Below are 18,521 nucleotides of genomic sequence, written 5' to 3' on the forward strand. Positions count from 1 at the left end.
TCCTATGAAACCCCTATGAGAGATGCCCCACACCCAACCTGTTGTTCCTATGAGAGATGCCCCACATCCAACCTGTTGTTCCTATGAAACCCCTATGAGAGATGCCCCACACCCAACCTGTTGTTCCTATGAAACCCATATGAGAGATGCCCCACACCCAACCTGTTGTACCTATGAAACCCATATGAGAGATGCCCCACACCCAACCTGTTGTTCCTATGAAACCCCTATAAGAGATGCCACACACCCAACCTGTTGTTCCTATGAAACCCATATGAGAGATGCCCCACACCCAACCTGTTGTTCCTATGAAACCCATATGAGAGATGCCACACACCCAACCTGTTGTTCCTATGAAACCCCTATCAGAGATGGCCCACATCCAACCTGTTGTTCCTATGAGAGATGCCCCACATCCAACCTGTTGTTCCTATGAAACCCATATGAGAGATGCCACACACCCAACCTGTTGTTCCTATGAAACCCCTATGAGAGATGGCCCACATCCAACCTGTTGTTCCTATGAGAGATGCCCCACATCCAACCTGTTGTTCCTATGAGAGATGTCCCACATCCAATCTGTTGTTCCTATGAAACCCATATGAGAGATGCCCCACACCCAACCTGTTGTTCCTATGAAACCCCTATGAGAGATGCCCCACACCCAACCTGTTGTTCCTATGAAACCCCTATGAGAGATGCCCCACACCCAACCTGTTGTTCCTATGAAACCCCTATGAGAGATGCCCCACACCCAACCTGTTGTTCCTATGAAACCCCTATGAGAGATGCCCCACATCCAACCTGTTGTTCCTATGAAACCCATATGAGAGATGCCACACACCCAACCTGTTGTTCCTATGAAACCCCTATGAGAGATGCCCCACATCCAACCTGTTGTTCCTATGAAACCCATATGAGAGATGCCACACACCCAACCTGTTGTTCCTATGAAACCCCTATGAGAGATGGCCCACATCCAACCTGTTGTTCCTATGAGAGATGCCCCACATCCAACCTGTTGTTCCTATGAGAGATGTCCCACATCCAATCTGTTGTTCCTATGAAACCCATATGAGAGATGCCACACACCCAACCTGTTGTTCCCATGAAACTCATATGAGAGATGCCCCTCACCCAACCTGTTGTTCCTATGAAACCCATATGAGAGATGCCCCACACCGAACCTGTTGTTCCTATGAAACCCATATGAGAGATGCCCCACACCCAACCTGTTGTTCCTATGAAACCCCTATGAGAGATGCCCCACATCCAACCTGTTGTTCCTATGAAACCCATATGAGAGATGCCCCACACCCAACCTGTTGTTCCTATGAAACCCATATGAGAGATGCCACACACCCAACCTGTTGTTCCTATGAAACCCCTATGAGAGATGCCCCACATCCAACCTGTTGTTCCTATGAGAGATGCCCCTCACCCAACCTGTTGTTCCTATGAAACCCATATGAGAGATGCCCCACACCGAACCTGTTGTTCCTATGAAACCCATATGAGAGATGCCCCACACCCAACCTGTTGTTCCTATGAAACCCCTATGAGAGATGCCCCACATCCAACCTGTTGTTCCTATGAAACCCATATGAGAGATGCCCCACACCCAAGCTGTTGTTCCTATGAAACCCCTATGAGAGATGCCCCACACCCAAGCTGTTGTTCCTATGAAACCCCTATGAGGGATGGCCCACACCCAACCTGTTGTTCCTATGAAACCCCTATGAGAGATGCCACACACCCAACCTGTTGTTCCCATGAAACCCCTATGAGAGATGCCCCACACCCAACCTGTTGTTCCTATGAAACCCATATGAGAGATGCCCCACACCCAACCTGTTGTTCCTATGAAACCCATATGAGAGATGCCCCACACCCAACCTGTTGTTCCTATGAAACCCATATGAGAGATGCCCCACACCCAACCTTTTGTTCCTATGAAACCCATATGAGAGATGCCCCACACCCTACCTGTTGTTCCTATGAAACCCCTATGAGAGATGCCCCACATCCAACCTGTTGTTCCTATGAAACCCCTATGAGAGATGCCCCACACCCAACCTGTTGTTCCTATGAGAGATGCCCCACATCCAACCTGTTGTTCCTATGAGAGATGCCCCACATCCAACCTGTTGTTCCTATGAGAGATGCCCCACATCCAACCTGTTGTTCCTATGAGAGATGCCCCACACCCAACCTGTTGTTCCTATGAAACCCATATGAGAGATGCCCCACACCCAACCTGTTGTTCCTATGAAACCCATATGAGAGATGCCCCACACCCAACCTGTTGTTCCTATGAAACCCATATGAGAGATGCCCCACACCCAACCTGTTGTTCCTATGAAACCCATATGAGAGATGCCCCACACCCAACCTGTTGTTCCTATGAAACCCCTATGAGAGATGCCCCACATCCAACCTGTTGTTCCTATGAAACCCATATGAGAGATGCCACACACCCAACCTGTTGTTCATATGAAACCCCTATGAGAGATGGCCCACATCCAACCTGTTGTTCCTATGAGAGATGCCCCACATCCAACCTGTTGTTCCTATGAGAGATGCCCCACACCCAACCTGTTGTTCCTATGAAACCCCTATGAGAGATGCCCCACATCCAACCTGTTGTTCCTATGAAACCCCTATGAGAGATGGCCCACATCCAACCTGTTGTTCCTATGAGAGATGCCCCACATCCAACCTGTTGTTCCTATGAGAGATGCCCCACACCCAACCTGTTGTTCCTATGAAACCCCTATGAGAGATGCCCCACATCCAACCTGTTGTTCCTATGAAACCCCTATGAGAGATGCCCCACACCCAACCTGTTGTTCCTATGAGAGATGCCCCACATCCAACCTGTTGTTCCTATGAAACCCCTATGAGAGATGCCCCACACCCAACCTGTTGTTCCTATGAAACCCATATGAGAGATGCCCCACACCCAACCTGTTGTACCTATGAAACCCATATGAGAGATGCCCCACACCCAACCTGTTGTTCCTATGAAACCCCTATAAGAGATGCCACACACCCAACCTGTTGTTCCTATGAAACCCATATGAGAGATGCCCCACACCCAACCTGTTGTTCCTATGAAACCCATATGAGAGATGCCACACACCCAACCTGTTGTTCCTATGAAACCCCTATCAGAGATGGCCCACATCCAACCTGTTGTTCCTATGAGAGATGCCCCACATCCAACCTGTTGTTCCTATGAAACCCATATGAGAGATGCCACACACCCAACCTGTTGTTCCTATGAAACCCCTATGAGAGATGGCCCACATCCAACCTGTTGTTCCTATGAGAGATGCCCCACATCCAACCTGTTGTTCCTATGAGAGATGTCCCACATCCAATCTGTTGTTCCTATGAAACCCATATGAGAGATGCCCCACACCCAACCTGTTGTTCCTATGAAACCCCTATGAGAGATGCCCCACACCCAACCTGTTGTTCCTATGAAACCCCTATGAGAGATGCCCCACACCCAACCTGTTGTTCCTATGAAACCCCTATGAGAGATGCCCCACACCCAACCTGTTGTTCCTATGAAACCCCTATGAGAGATGCCCCACATCCAACCTGTTGTTCCTATGAAACCCATATGAGAGATGCCACACACCCAACCTGTTGTTCCTATGAAACCCCTATGAGAGATGCCCCACATCCAACCTGTTGTTCCTATGAAACCCATATGAGAGATGCCACACACCCAACCTGTTGTTCCTATGAAACCCCTATGAGAGATGGCCCACATCCAACCTGTTGTTCCTATGAGAGATGCCCCACATCCAACCTGTTGTTCCTATGAGAGATGTCCCACATCCAATCTGTTGTTCCTATGAAACCCATATGAGAGATGCCACACACCCAACCTGTTGTTCCCATGAAACTCATATGAGAGATGCCCCTCACCCAACCTGTTGTTCCTATGAAACCCATATGAGAGATGCCCCACACCGAACCTGTTGTTCCTATGAAACCCATATGAGAGATGCCCCACACCCAACCTGTTGTTCCTATGAAACCCCTATGAGAGATGCCCCACATCCAACCTGTTGTTCCTATGAAACCCATATGAGAGATGCCCCACACCCAACCTGTTGTTCCTATGAAACCCATATGAGAGATGCCACACACCCAACCTGTTGTTCCTATGAAACCCCTATGAGAGATGCCCCACATCCAACCTGTTGTTCCTATGAGAGATGCCCCACACCCAACCTGTTGTTCCTATGAAACCCATATGAGAGATGCCCCACACCAACCTGTTGTTCCTATGAAACCCATATGAGAGATGCCCCACACCCAACCTGTTGTTCCTATGAAACCCCTATGAGAGATGCCCCACATCCAACCTGTTGTTCCTATGAAACCCATATGAGAGATGCCCCACACCCAACCTGTTGTTCCTATGAAACCCATATGAGAGATGCCCCACACCCAACCTGTTGTTCCTATGAAACCCATATGAGAGATGCCCCACACCCAACCTTTTGTTCCTATGAAACCCATATGAGAGATGCCCCACACCCTACCTGTTGTTCCTATGAAACCCCTATGAGAGATGCCCCACATCCAACCTGTTGTTCCTATGAAACCCCTATGAGAGATGCCCCACACCCAACCTGTTGTTCCTATGAGAGATGCCCCACATCCAACCTGTTGTTCCTATGAGAGATGCCCCACATCCAACCTGTTGTTCCTATGAGAGATGCCCCACATCCAACCTGTTGTTCCTATGAGAGATGCCCCACATCCAACCTGTTGTTCCTATGAGAGATGCCCCACATCCAACTTGTTGTTCCTATGAGAGATGCCCCACATCCAACCTGTTGTTCCTATGAAACCCATATGAGAGATGCCCCACATCCAATCTGTTGTTCCTATGAAACCCATATGAGAGATGCCCCACATCCAACCTGTTGTTCCTATGAAACCCATATGAGAGATGCCCCACATCCAACCTGTTGTTCCTATGAGAGATGCCCCACATCCAACCTGTTGTTCCTATGAGAGATGCCCCACATCCAATCTGTTGTTCCTATGAAACCCATATGAGAGATGCCCCACATCCAACCTGTTGTTCCTATGAAACCCCTATGAGAGATGCCCCACACCCAAGCTGTTGTTCCTATGAAACCCATATGAGAGATGCCCCACACCCAACCTGTTGTTCCTATGAAACCCCTATGAGAGATGCCCCACACCCAACCTGTTGTTCCTATGAAACCCCTATGAGAGATGCCACACACCCAACCTGTGGTTCCTATGAAACCCATATGAGAGATGCCCCACACCCAACCTGTTGTTCCTATGAAACCCATATGAGAGATGCCCCACACCCAACCTGTTGTTCCTATGAAACCCCTATGAGAGATGCCCCACACCCAAACTGTTGTTCCTATGAAACCCATATGTGAGATGCCCCACACCCAACCTGTTGTTCCTATGAAACCCCTATGAGAGATGCCCCACACCCAACCTGTTGTTCCTATGAAACCCATATGAGAGATGGCCCACATCCAACCTGTTGTTCCTATGAAACCCCTACGAGAGATGCCCCACATCCAACCTGTTGTTCCTCTGAAACCCATATGAGAGATGCCCCACACCCAACCTGTTGTTCATATGAAACCCCTATGAGAGATGCCCCACACCCAACCTGTTGTTCCTATGAAACCCATATGAGAGATGCCCCACATCCAACCTGTTGTTCCTATTAAACCCCTATTAGAGATGCCCCACATCCAACCTGTTGTTCCTATGAGAGATGCCCCACATCCAACCTGTTGTTCCTATGAGAGATGCCCCACATCCAATCTGTTGTTCCTATGAAACCCATATGAGAGATGCCCCACACCCAACCTGTTGTTCCTATGAAACCCATATGAGAGATGCCCCACACCCAACCTGTTGTTCCTATGAAACCCATATGAGAGATGCCCCACACCCAACCTGTTGTTCCTATGAAACCCATATGAGAGATGCCCCACACCCAACCTGTTGTTCCTATGAAACCCATATGAGAGATGCCCCACATCCAATCTGTTGTTCCTATGAAACCCATATGAGAGATGCCCCACACCCAACCTGCTGTTCCTATGAAACCCATATGAAACCCATATGAGAGATGCCCCACATCCAACCTGTTGTTCCTATGAAACCCATATGAGAGATGCCCCACACCCAACCTGTTGTTCCTATGAAACCCATATGAGAGATGCCCCACACCCAACCTGTTGTTCCTATGAAACCCATATGAGAGATGCCCCACACCCAACCTGTTGTTCCTATGAAACCCATATGAGAGATGCCCCACACCCAACCTGTTGTTCCTATGAAACCCCTATGGGAGATGCCCCACACCCAACCTGTTGTTCCTATGAAACCCATATGAGAGATGCCCCACACCCAACCTGTTGTTCATATGAAACCCCTATGAGAGATGCCCCACACCCAACCTGTTGTTCCTATGAAACCCATATGAGAGATGCCCCACATCCAACCTGTTGTTCCTCTGAAACCCATATGACAGATGCCCCACACCCAACCTGTTGTTCATATGAAACCCCTATGAGAGATGCCCCACACCCAACCTGTTGTTCCTATGAAACCCATATGAGAGATGCCCCACACCCAACCTGTTGTTCCTATGAAACCCATATGAGAGATGCCCCACATCCAACCTGTTGTTCCTATTAAACCCCTATTAGAGATGCCCCACATCCAACCTGTTGTTCCTATGAGAGATGCCCCACATCCAATCTGTTGTTCCTATGAAACCCATATGAGAGATGCCCCACATCCAACCTGTTGTTCCTATTAAACCCCTATTAGAGATGCCCCACATCCAACCTGTTGTTCCTATGAGAGATGCCCCACATCCAACCTGTTGTTCCTATGAGAGATGCCCCACATCCAATCTGTTGTTCCTATGAAACCCATATGAGAGATGCCTGTTGTTCCTACATCCAACCTGTTGTTCCTATGAAACCCATATGAGAGATGCCCCACACCCAACCTGTTGTTCCTAAACCCATATGAAACCCATATGAGAGATGCCCCACACCCAACCTGTTGTTCCTATGAAACCCATATGAGAGATGCCCCACACCCAACCTGCTGTTCCTATGAAACCCCTACGAGAGATGCCCCACACCCAACCTGTTGTTCCTATGAAACCCCTACGAGAGATGCCCCACACCCAACCTGTTGTTCCTATGAAACCCATATGAGAGATGCCCCACACCCAACCTGTTGTTCCTATGAAACCCATATGAGAGATGCCCCACACCCAACCTGTTGTTCCTATGAAACCCATATGAGAGATGCCCCACACCCAACCTGTTGTTCCTATGAAACCCCTATGAGAGATGCCCCACACCCAACCTGTTGTTCCTATGAAACCCATATGAGAGATGCCCCACACCCAACCTGTTGTTCCTATGAAACCCATATGAGAGATGCCCCACATCCAACCTGTTGTTCCTCTGAAACCCATATGAGAGATGCCCCACACCCAACCTGTTGTTCCTATGAAACCCCTATGAGAGATGCCCCACACCCAACCTGTTGTTCCTATGAAACCCCTATGAGAGATGCCCCACACCCAACCTGTTGTTCCTATGAAACCCCTATGAGAGATGCCCCACACCCAACCTGTTGTTCCTATGAAACCCCTATGAGAGATGCCCCACACCCAACCTGTTGTTCCTATGAGAGATGCCCCACACCCAACCTGTTGTTCCTATGAAACCCCTATGAGAGATGCCCCACATCCAACCTGTTGTTCCTATGAAACTCCTATGAGAGATGCCCCACACCCAACCTGTTGTTCCTATGAGAGATGCCCCACATCCAACCTGTTGTTCCTATGTGAGATGCCCCACACCCAACCTGTTGTTCCTATGAAACCCCTATGAGAGATGCCACACACCCAACCTGTTGTTCCTATGAAACCCCTATGAGAGATGCCCCACACCCAACCTGTTGTTCCTATGAAACTCCTATGAGAGATGCCCCACACCCAACCTGTTGTTCCTATGAAACCCCTATTAGAGATGCCCCACACCCAACCTGTTGTTCCTATGAGAGATGCCCCACATCCAACCTGTTGTTCCTATGAGAGATGCCCCACACCCAACCTGTTGTTCCTATGAGAGATGCCCCACATCCAACCTGTTGTTCCTATGAAACCCATATGAGAGATGCCCCACACCCAACCTGTTGTTCCTATGAAACCCATATGAGAGATCCCCCACACCCAACCTGTTGTTCCTATGAAACCCTATGAGAGATGCCACACACCCAACCTATTGTTCCTATGAAACCCATATGAGAGATACCCCACACCCAACCTGTTGTTCCTATGAAACCCCTATGAGAGATACCCCACACCCAACCTGTTGTTCCTATGAGAGATGCCCCACATCCAACCTGTTGTTCCTATGAGAGATGCCCCACATCCAACCTGTTGTTCCTATGAAACCCCTATCAGAGATGCCCCACACCCAACCTGTTGTTCCTATGAGAGATGCCCCACATCCAACCAGTTGTTCCTATGAAACCCCTATGAGAGATGCCCCACATCCAACCTGTTGTTCCTATGAAACCCCTATGAGAGATGCCCCACACCCAACCTGTTGTTCCTATGAAACCCCTATGAGAGATGCCCCACACCCAACCTGTTGTTCCTATGAAACCCCTATGAGAGATGCCCCACACCCAACCTGTTGTTCCTATGAGAGATGCCCCACATCCAACATGTTGTTCCTATGAGAGATGCCCCACATCCAACCTGTTGTTCCTATGAAACCCCTATGAGAGATGCCCCACACCCAACCTGTTGTTCCTATGAAACCCCTATGAGAGATGCCCCACATCCAAACTGTTGTTCCTATGAGAGATGCCCCACATCAAACCTGTTGTTCCTATGAAACCCCTATGAGAGATGCCACACACCCAACCTGTTGTTGCTATGAAACCCCTATGAGAGATGCCCCACATCCAACCTGTTGTTCCTATGAAACCCCTATGAGAGATGCCCCACATCCAACCTGTTGTTCCTATGAAACCCCTATGAGAGATGCCCCACATGCAACCTGTTGTTCCTATGAAACCCCTATGAGAGATGCCCCACACCCAACCTGTTGTTCCTATGAAACCCATATGAGAGATGCCCCACACCCAACCTGTTGTTCCTATGAAACCCATATGAGAGATGCCCCACATCCAACCTGTTGTTCCTCTGAAACCCATATGAGAGATGCCCCACACCCAACCTGTTGTTCCTATGAAACCCCTATGAGAGATGCCCCACACCCAACCTGTTGTTCCTATGAAACCCCTATGAGAGATGCCCCACACCCAACCTGTTGTTCCTATGAAACCCCTATGAGAGATGCCCCACACCCAACCTGTTGTTCCTATGAAACCCCTATGAGAGATGCCCCACACCCAACCTGTTGTTCCTATGAGAGATGCCCCACACCCAACCTGTTGTTCCTATGAAACCCCTATGAGAGATGCCCCACATCCAACCTGTTGTTCCTATGAAACTCCTATGAGAGATGCCCCACACCCAACCTGTTGTTCCTATGAGAGATGCCCCACATCCAACCTGTTGTTCCTATGAGAGATGCCCCACACCCAACCTGTTGTTCCTATGAAACCCCTATGAGAGATGCCACACACCCAACCTGTTGTTCCTATGAAACCCCTATGAGAGATGCCCCACACCCAACCTGTTGTTCCTATGAAACTCCTATGAGAGATGCCCCACACCCAACCTGTTGTTCCTATGAAACCCCTATTAGAGATGCCCCACACCCAACCTGTTGTTCCTATGAGAGATGCCCCACATCCAACCTGTTGTTCCTATGAGAGATGCCCCACACCCAACCTGTTGTTCCTATGAGAGATGCCCCACATCCAACCTGTTGTTCCTATGAAACCCATATGAGAGATGCCCCACACCCAACCTGTTGTTCCTATGAAACCCATATGAGAGATCCCCCACACCCAACCTGTTGTTCCTATGAAACCCATATGAGAGATGCCCCACACCCAACCTGTTGTTCATATGAAACCCCTATGAGAGATGCCCCACACCCAACCTGTTGTTCCTATGAAACCCATATGAGAGATGCCCCACATCCAACCTGTTGTTCCTCTGAAACCCATATGACAGATGCCCCACACCCAACCTGTTGTTCATATGAAACCCCTATGAGAGATGCCCCACACCCAACCTGTTGTTCCTATGAAACCCATATGAGAGATGCCCCACACCCAACCTGTTGTTCCTATGAAACCCATATGAGAGATGCCCCACATCCAACCTGTTGTTCCTATTAAACCCCTATTAGAGATGCCCCACATCCAACCTGTTGTTCCTATGAGAGATGCCCCACATCCAATCTGTTGTTCCTATGAAACCCATATGAGAGATGCCCCACATCCAACCTGTTGTTCCTATTAAACCCCTATTAGAGATGCCCCACATCCAACCTGTTGTTCCTATGAGAGAGAGATGCCCCACATCCAACCTGTTGTTCCTATGAAACCCATATGAGAGATGCCCCACATCCAATCTGTTGTTCCTATGAAACCCATATGAGAGATGCCCCACATCCAACCTGTTGTTCCTATGAAACCCATATGAGAGATGCCCCACACCCAACCTGTTGTTCCTATGAAACCCATATGAGAGATGCCCCACATCCAATCTGTTGTTCCTATGAAACCCATATGAGAGATGCCCCACACCCAACCTGTTGTTCCTATGAAACCCATATGAGAGATGCCCCACACCCAACCTGTTGTTCCTATGAAACCCATATGAGAGATGCCCCACACCCAACCTGTTGTTCCTATGAAACCCATATGAGAGATGCCCCACACCCAACCTGCTGTTCCTATGAAACCCCTACGAGAGATGCCCCACACCCAACCTGTTGTTCCTATGAAACCCCTACGAGAGATGCCCCACACCCAACCTGTTGTTCCTATGAAACCCATATGAGAGATGCCCCACACCCAACCTGTTGTTCCTATGAAACCCATATGAGAGATGCCCCACACCCAACCTGTTGTTCCTATGAAACCCATATGAGAGATGCCCCACACCCAACCTGTTGTTCCTATGAAACCCATATGAGAGATGCCCCACACCCAACCTGTTGTTCCTATGAAACCCCTATGAGAGATGCCCCACACCCAACCTGTTGTTCCTATGAAACCCATATGAGAGATGCCCCACACCCAACCTGTTGTTCCTATGAAACCCATATGAGAGATGCCCCACATCCAACCTGTTGTTCCTCTGAAACCCATATGAGAGATGCCCCACACCCAACCTGTTGTTCCTATGAAACCCCTATGAGAGATGCCCCACACCCAACCTGTTGTTCCTATGAAACCCCTATGAGAGATGCCCCACACCCAACCTGTTGTTCCTATGAAACCCCTATGAGAGATGCCCCACACCCAACCTGTTGTTCCTATGAAACCCCTATGAGAGATGCCCCACACCCAACCTGTTGTTCCTATGAGAGATGCCCCACACCCAACCTGTTGTTCCTATGAAACCCCTATGAGAGATGCCCCACATCCAACCTGTTGTTCCTATGAAACTCCTATGAGAGATGCCCCACACCCAACCTGTTGTTCCTATGAGAGATGCCCCACATCCAACCTGTTGTTCCTATGAGAGATGCCCCACACCCAACCTGTTGTTCCTATGAAACCCCTATGAGAGATGCCACACACCCAACCTGTTGTTCCTATGAAACCCCTATGAGAGATGCCCCACACCCAACCTGTTGTTCCTATGAAACTCCTATGAGAGATGCCCCACACCCAACCTGTTGTTCCTATGAAACCCCTATTAGAGATGCCCCACACCCAACCTGTTGTTCCTATGAGAGATGCCCCACATCCAACCTGTTGTTCCTATGAGAGATGCCCCACACCCAACCTGTTGTTCCTATGAGAGATGCCCCACATCCAACCTGTTGTTCCTATGAAACCCATATGAGAGATGCCCCACACCCAACCTGTTGTTCCTATGAAACCCATATGAGAGATCCCCCACACCCAACCTGTTGTTCCTATGAAACCCTATGAGAGATGCCACACACCCAACCTATTGTTCCTATGAAACCCATATGAGAGATACCCCACACCCAACCTGTTGTTCCTATGAAACCCCTATGAGAGATACCCCACACCCAACCTGTTGTTCCTATGAGAGATGCCCCACATCCAACCTGTTGTTCCTATGAGAGATGCCCCACATCCAACCTGTTGTTCCTATGAAACCCCTATCAGAGATGCCCCACACCCAACCTGTTGTTCCTATGAGAGATGCCCCACATCCAACCAGTTGTTCCTATGAAACCCCTATGAGAGATGCCCCACATCCAACCTGTTGTTCCTATGAAACCCCTATGAGAGATGCCCCACACCCAACCTGTTGTTCCTATGAAACCCCTATGAGAGATGCCCCACACCCAACCTGTTGTTCCTATGAAACCCCTATGAGAGATGCCCCACACCCAACCTGTTGTTCCTATGAGAGATGCCCCACATCCAACATGTTGTTCCTATGAGAGATGCCCCACATCCAACCTGTTGTTCCTATGAAACCCCTATGAGAGATGCCCCACACCCAACCTGTTGTTCCTATGAAACCCCTATGAGAGATGCCCCACATCCAAACTGTTGTTCCTATGAGAGATGCCCCACATCAAACCTGTTGTTCCTATGAAACCCCTATGAGAGATGCCACACACCCAACCTGTTGTTGCTATGAAACCCCTATGAGAGATGCCCCACATCCAACCTGTTGTTCCTATGAAACCCCTATGAGAGATGCCCCACATCCAACCTGTTGTTCCTATGAAACCCCTATGAGAGATGCCCCACACCCAACCTGTTGTTCCTATGAAACCCATATGAGAGATGCCCCACACCCAACCTGTTGTTCCTATGAAACCCATATGAGAGATGCCCCACATCCAACCTGTTGTTCCTCTGAAACCCATATGAGAGATGCCCCACACCCAACCTGTTGTTCCTATGAAACCCCTATGAGAGATGCCCCACACCCAACCTGTTGTTCCTATGAAACCCCTATGAGAGATGCCCCACACCCAACCTGTTGTTCCTATGAAACCCCTATGAGAGATGCCCCACACCCAACCTGTTGTTCCTATGAAACCCCTATGAGAGATGCCCCACACCCAACCTGTTGTTCCTATGAGAGATGCCCCACACCCAACCTGTTGTTCCTATGAAACCCCTATGAGAGATGCCCCACATCCAACCTGTTGTTCCTATGAAACTCCTATGAGAGATGCCCCACACCCAACCTGTTGTTCCTATGAGAGATGCCCCACATCCAACCTGTTGTTCCTATGAGAGATGCCCCACACCCAACCTGTTGTTCCTATGAAACCCCTATGAGAGATGCCACACACCCAACCTGTTGTTCCTATGAAACCCCTATGAGAGATGCCCCACACCCAACCTGTTGTTCCTATGAAACTCCTATGAGAGATGCCCCACACCCAACCTGTTGTTCCTATGAAACCCCTATTAGAGATGCCCCACACCCAACCTGTTGTTCCTATGAGAGATGCCCCACATCCAACCTGTTGTTCCTATGAGAGATGCCCCACACCCAACCTGTTGTTCCTATGAGAGATGCCCCACATCCAACCTGTTGTTCCTATGAAACCCATATGAGAGATGCCCCACACCCAACCTGTTGTTCCTATGAAACCCATATGAGAGATCCCCCACACCCAACCTGTTGTTCCTATGAAACCCTATGAGAGATGCCACACACCCAACCTATTGTTCCTATGAAACCCATATGAGAGATACCCCACACCCAACCTGTTGTTCCTATGAAACCCCTATGAGAGATACCCCACACCCAACCTGTTGTTCCTATGAGAGATGCCCCACATCCAACCTGTTGTTCCTATGAGAGATGCCCCACATCCAACCTGTTGTTCCTATGAAACCCCTATCAGAGATGCCCCACACCCAACCTGTTGTTCCTATGAGAGATGCCCCACATCCAACCAGTTGTTCCTATGAAACCCCTATGAGAGATGCCCCACATCCAACCTGTTGTTCCTATGAAACCCCTATGAGAGATGCCCCACACCCAACCTGTTGTTCCTATGAAACCCCTATGAGAGATGCCCCACACCCAACCTGTTGTTCCTATGAAACCCCTATGAGAGATGCCCCACACCCAACCTGTTGTTCCTATGAGAGATGCCCCACATCCAACATGTTGTTCCTATGAGAGATGCCCCACATCCAACCTGTTGTTCCTATGAAACCCCTATGAGAGATGCCCCACACCCAACCTGTTGTTCCTATGAAACCCCTATGAGAGATGCCCCACATCCAAACTGTTGTTCCTATGAGAGATGCCCCACATCAAACCTGTTGTTCCTATGAAACCCCTATGAGAGATGCCACACACCCAACCTGTTGTTGCTATGAAACCCCTATGAGAGATGCCCCACATCCAACCTGTTGTTCCTATGAAACCCCTATGAGAGATGCCCCACATCCAACCTGTTGTTCCTATGAAACCCCTATGAGAGATGCCCCACATGCAACCTGTTGTTCCTATGAAACCCCTATGAGAGATGCCCCACATCCAACCTGTTGTTCCTATGAAACCCCTATGAGAGATGCCCCACATGCAACCTGTTGTTCCTATGAAACCCCTATGAGAGATGCCCCACATCCAAACTGTTGTTCCTATGAAACCCCTATGAGAGATGCCCCACACCCAACCTGTTGTACCTATGAAACCCCTATGAGAGATGCCCCACACCCAACCTGTTTTTCCTATGAAACCCATATGAGAGATGCCACACACCCAACCTGTTGTTCCTATGAAACCCATATGAGAGATGCCCCACGCCAAACCTTAAAGCTCAAGTACAACCCTAGAGCTGAACTGGCACACTACTAGTCTTACACCTGCACGGCTAAACCCGAGAGAGGAGCCAGAAGACTGCCAGACAGACAAACAAACTGTTTACTTTTCAAGTGGTGTTTCTTGTGTGGATATTGGAACAGAACGTCAATACTTTTCTTTCCTCTTCTTCCTCCTCCTTCTCCCCCCTCCCTCCCTCCCTCCCTCCCTCCCTCCCTCCCTCCCTCCCTCCCTCCCTCCCTCCCTCCCTCCCTCCCTCCCTCCCTCCCTCCCTCCCTCCCTCCCTCCCTCCCTCCCTCCCTCCCTCCCTCCCTCCCTCCCTCCCCCTCCCTCCCTCCTCTTCTTTTCCCCATCCTCCCTCACTCTTCTAACTCCTCCTCCCATCTCTCTTCTTCCTTATCCTACCTCTCTCCTCTCCCCCAACCCCCCTTTCCCTCTCCCCCACCATAGATCCGGAGCACCATAGAGAACAGTTTTGTGGGCTGGGAGCTAGAAGAAGTCCTCCTGTTGGACATGTCTGTGGATGACGGAGACGCTAAGATTCAGAACCAGATGAAGAAGCTGCAGAGTCCTGTCTACCTGCTTTACTGCACCAAGGAGGAGGCCTACACCATATTTGAGGTGGCAAACTCTGTGGGACTGACGGGATACGGCTACACCTGGATCGTACCGTCGCTAGTGGCCGGCGACGCCGATAATGTCCCCGCCGTGTTTCCCACAGGTAGTTACTGGATGGGGTTAGAATGGGGGTCAGGAGAAGGGTAAAAGGTTAAGGTGCATACTGATCCAGGAGCAGTTTATTCCCCCCAGCTTTTAAACCTTTTAAAAACGGAAAATACTAAACTGATCTTAGATCAGCATCTCTGGGAAACTTCATCCTACTCTGGGTGAGCTCAGCTGAAAAGGGTGTTGGATTTTGGGATTAAAAAAGAGTTTTCATGTGGCACCTCTGTTATTTGAGATGGCTCTCTTAACCTCTCTCTTCTCTCTCTCTCTCTCTCTCTCTCTCTCTCTCTCTCTCTCTCTCTCTCTCTCTCTCTCTCTCTCTCTCTCTCTCTCTCTCTCTCTCTCTCTCTCTCTCTCTCTCTCTCTCTCTCTCTCTCTCTCTCTCTCTCTCTCTCTCTCTCTCTCTCTCTCTCTCTCTCTCTCTCTCTCTCTCTCTCTCTCTCTCTCTCTCCTTCTCCCAGGGCTTATTTCGGTGTCGTATGACGAATGGGACTACAGTTTGGAGGCTCGGGTGCGGGATGCAGTGGCTGTCATCGCCATGGCGACCTCCACCATGATGCTGGACCGGGGGCATCACACGCTGCTCAAGTCAGGCTGCAACGATACCCCTAACAAGAAGGGCTCCAAACAAAGCAACTCCAATGAAGTGCTCAAGTGAGTGCCCTAGATGTGGGGGTAGAAACATAGAGTGTAGTACGGTAGAGACTATAAGGGCGCTGCTGGCCTGCAAAACGACTAACCATCATCTAAAATGGACACTTACTTAACCAAACCCTTAACCCTGACCCTAACCAAATGTTAGCCAATTCTGAAATGAAATATTGGTTTGTCTGTCTGGAGCGTCCGTATAGCCTTTTCCATATAGTACACACACACCTAGACACACATACAATACCCATGCACGTACAGACACACACACACACACACACACACACACACACACACACACACACACACACACACACACACACACACACACACACACACACACACACACACACACACACACACACACACACACACACACACACACACACACACACACACACACACACACACACACACACACACACACCTTTGAGGAACATTGTCCTCTGTTTAGTCATCCCAGCAGAACCTGAAGAGGTGGATATGTGCAGTCTTTTACAACAGCCTTCGTCTTATCTTACCATTAACCACAATAATCATGAAAGAAAACATATTTTTCTTTCTTCATTTACTTGTTTTGTTATCTGACGCATTACAGTACAGAACATTACAGTACAGAACATTACAGTACAGAACATTACAGTACAGAACATTACAGTACGGAACATTACAGTACGGAACATTACAGTACAGAACATTACAGTACAGAACATTACAGTACAGAACATTACAGTACAGAACATTACAGTACGGAACATTACAGTACGGAACATTACAGTACAGAACATTACAGTACAGAACATTACAGTACAGAACATTACAGTACAGAACATTACAGTACAGAACATTACAGTATACTCAGTACATGAATAATTCATCTCCATTTAACTTCATCGGGCTTTGCTTTTAGTGCCTGCATTGTTCATATATTCTGTAACTAATTGAATGCTTGGGGACAAACGGATTAAATTAAAAGAGGTCCAAAGAACAGTAGGAGGTTAGGAGGTGTGTGTGTGTCTGTGTGTGTGTGTTTTGTGAGAGTGTGTGTTAGACTCCCTTCCTCTAGCACTGTTATTGGGGTACTGATTGAGTTTCATGTGCAGTCTAATACAGGTTGGGGATTATTAATGCTGCTCTTATTAGACAGTATATACTCGCACAAAAACCGTTAACCCTCTCAATCCTCCACGTTCCTTTTCTAAAAATAAACATAATTGTATTTGGAGTATGTGGGTTGTTGTTATTGTGTGTGTGTGTGTGTGTGTGTGTGTGTGTGCGTGCGTGCGTGCGTGCGTGCGTGCGTGCGTGCGTGTGTGCGTGCGATAAGCACCCTGTGTGGAGTATAACATTTTTGGGATGTTTATTTGTTTTCTTATCAGATGCAGTTATGCGTATATACGTCCCTCATCGCAACTTCCAAACAACAGGAACAAAATCACACAAACTCAAACCCATGAATATTTCAATCCCCAACAGAGTTCCTTCTCTGTCACTGAGACCCAGAGTTGGTAGTTAGGGCCTGGCATTCAATCTTCCTCCTGGAGTACACCTGGGACCCTTGTCAAAACACACACACACACACACACACACACACACACACACACACACACACACACACACACACACACACACACACACACACACACACACACACACACACACACACACACACACACACACACACACACACACACACACACACACACACACACACACACACACACACACACACGACCCTGGGGTGTTTCCACCCTAACCAACCTCATCCCTTCATCTCAGGGCTGAGCAGAGGTACAGAATGAGAGGTGATGGTGACCCTAATGCCTCCCCTAACTCCTGGAAAACCTACCCCCACAACCCCCCAGTAACAGACATTATGCCCTGTAGGCCCTATGTGCGTGACTCGGGAACATGGTGGATCCATGCCACCGGAGGATAGATAGTGTAATGCTAGATTTGCATGCCATGCTGTCAGACAGTGATGGACTACAGCAGGGGGGGCTCAGTGACTCACACTCTCTGTTTGGGGAGGAAGTGTGGTGTTGTGTCTATGTCTGTGTGTATGTCTGTGTATGTCTGTGTGTGCATGTGAGTGCGTGCGTGCCTGTGCATCACATTCTCTGCTTGTTTTGGGGGGCAGGTTGAC

The 18,521-nt window shown here is 48.9% G+C and overlaps 1 pseudogene; it reads left to right on the top strand.

The window, feature by feature from the left end:
* LOC124004086 overlaps positions 1-18,521 on the top strand; it is a 174,822-nt pseudogene that overhangs the window by 86,577 nt on the left and 69,724 nt on the right.

The sequence above is a fragment of the Oncorhynchus gorbuscha genome, linkage group LG18 (assembly GCF_021184085.1).
Source record: "Oncorhynchus gorbuscha isolate QuinsamMale2020 ecotype Even-year linkage group LG18, OgorEven_v1.0, whole genome shotgun sequence".
Classification (NCBI taxonomy): Eukaryota; Metazoa; Chordata; class Actinopteri; order Salmoniformes; family Salmonidae; genus Oncorhynchus; species Oncorhynchus gorbuscha.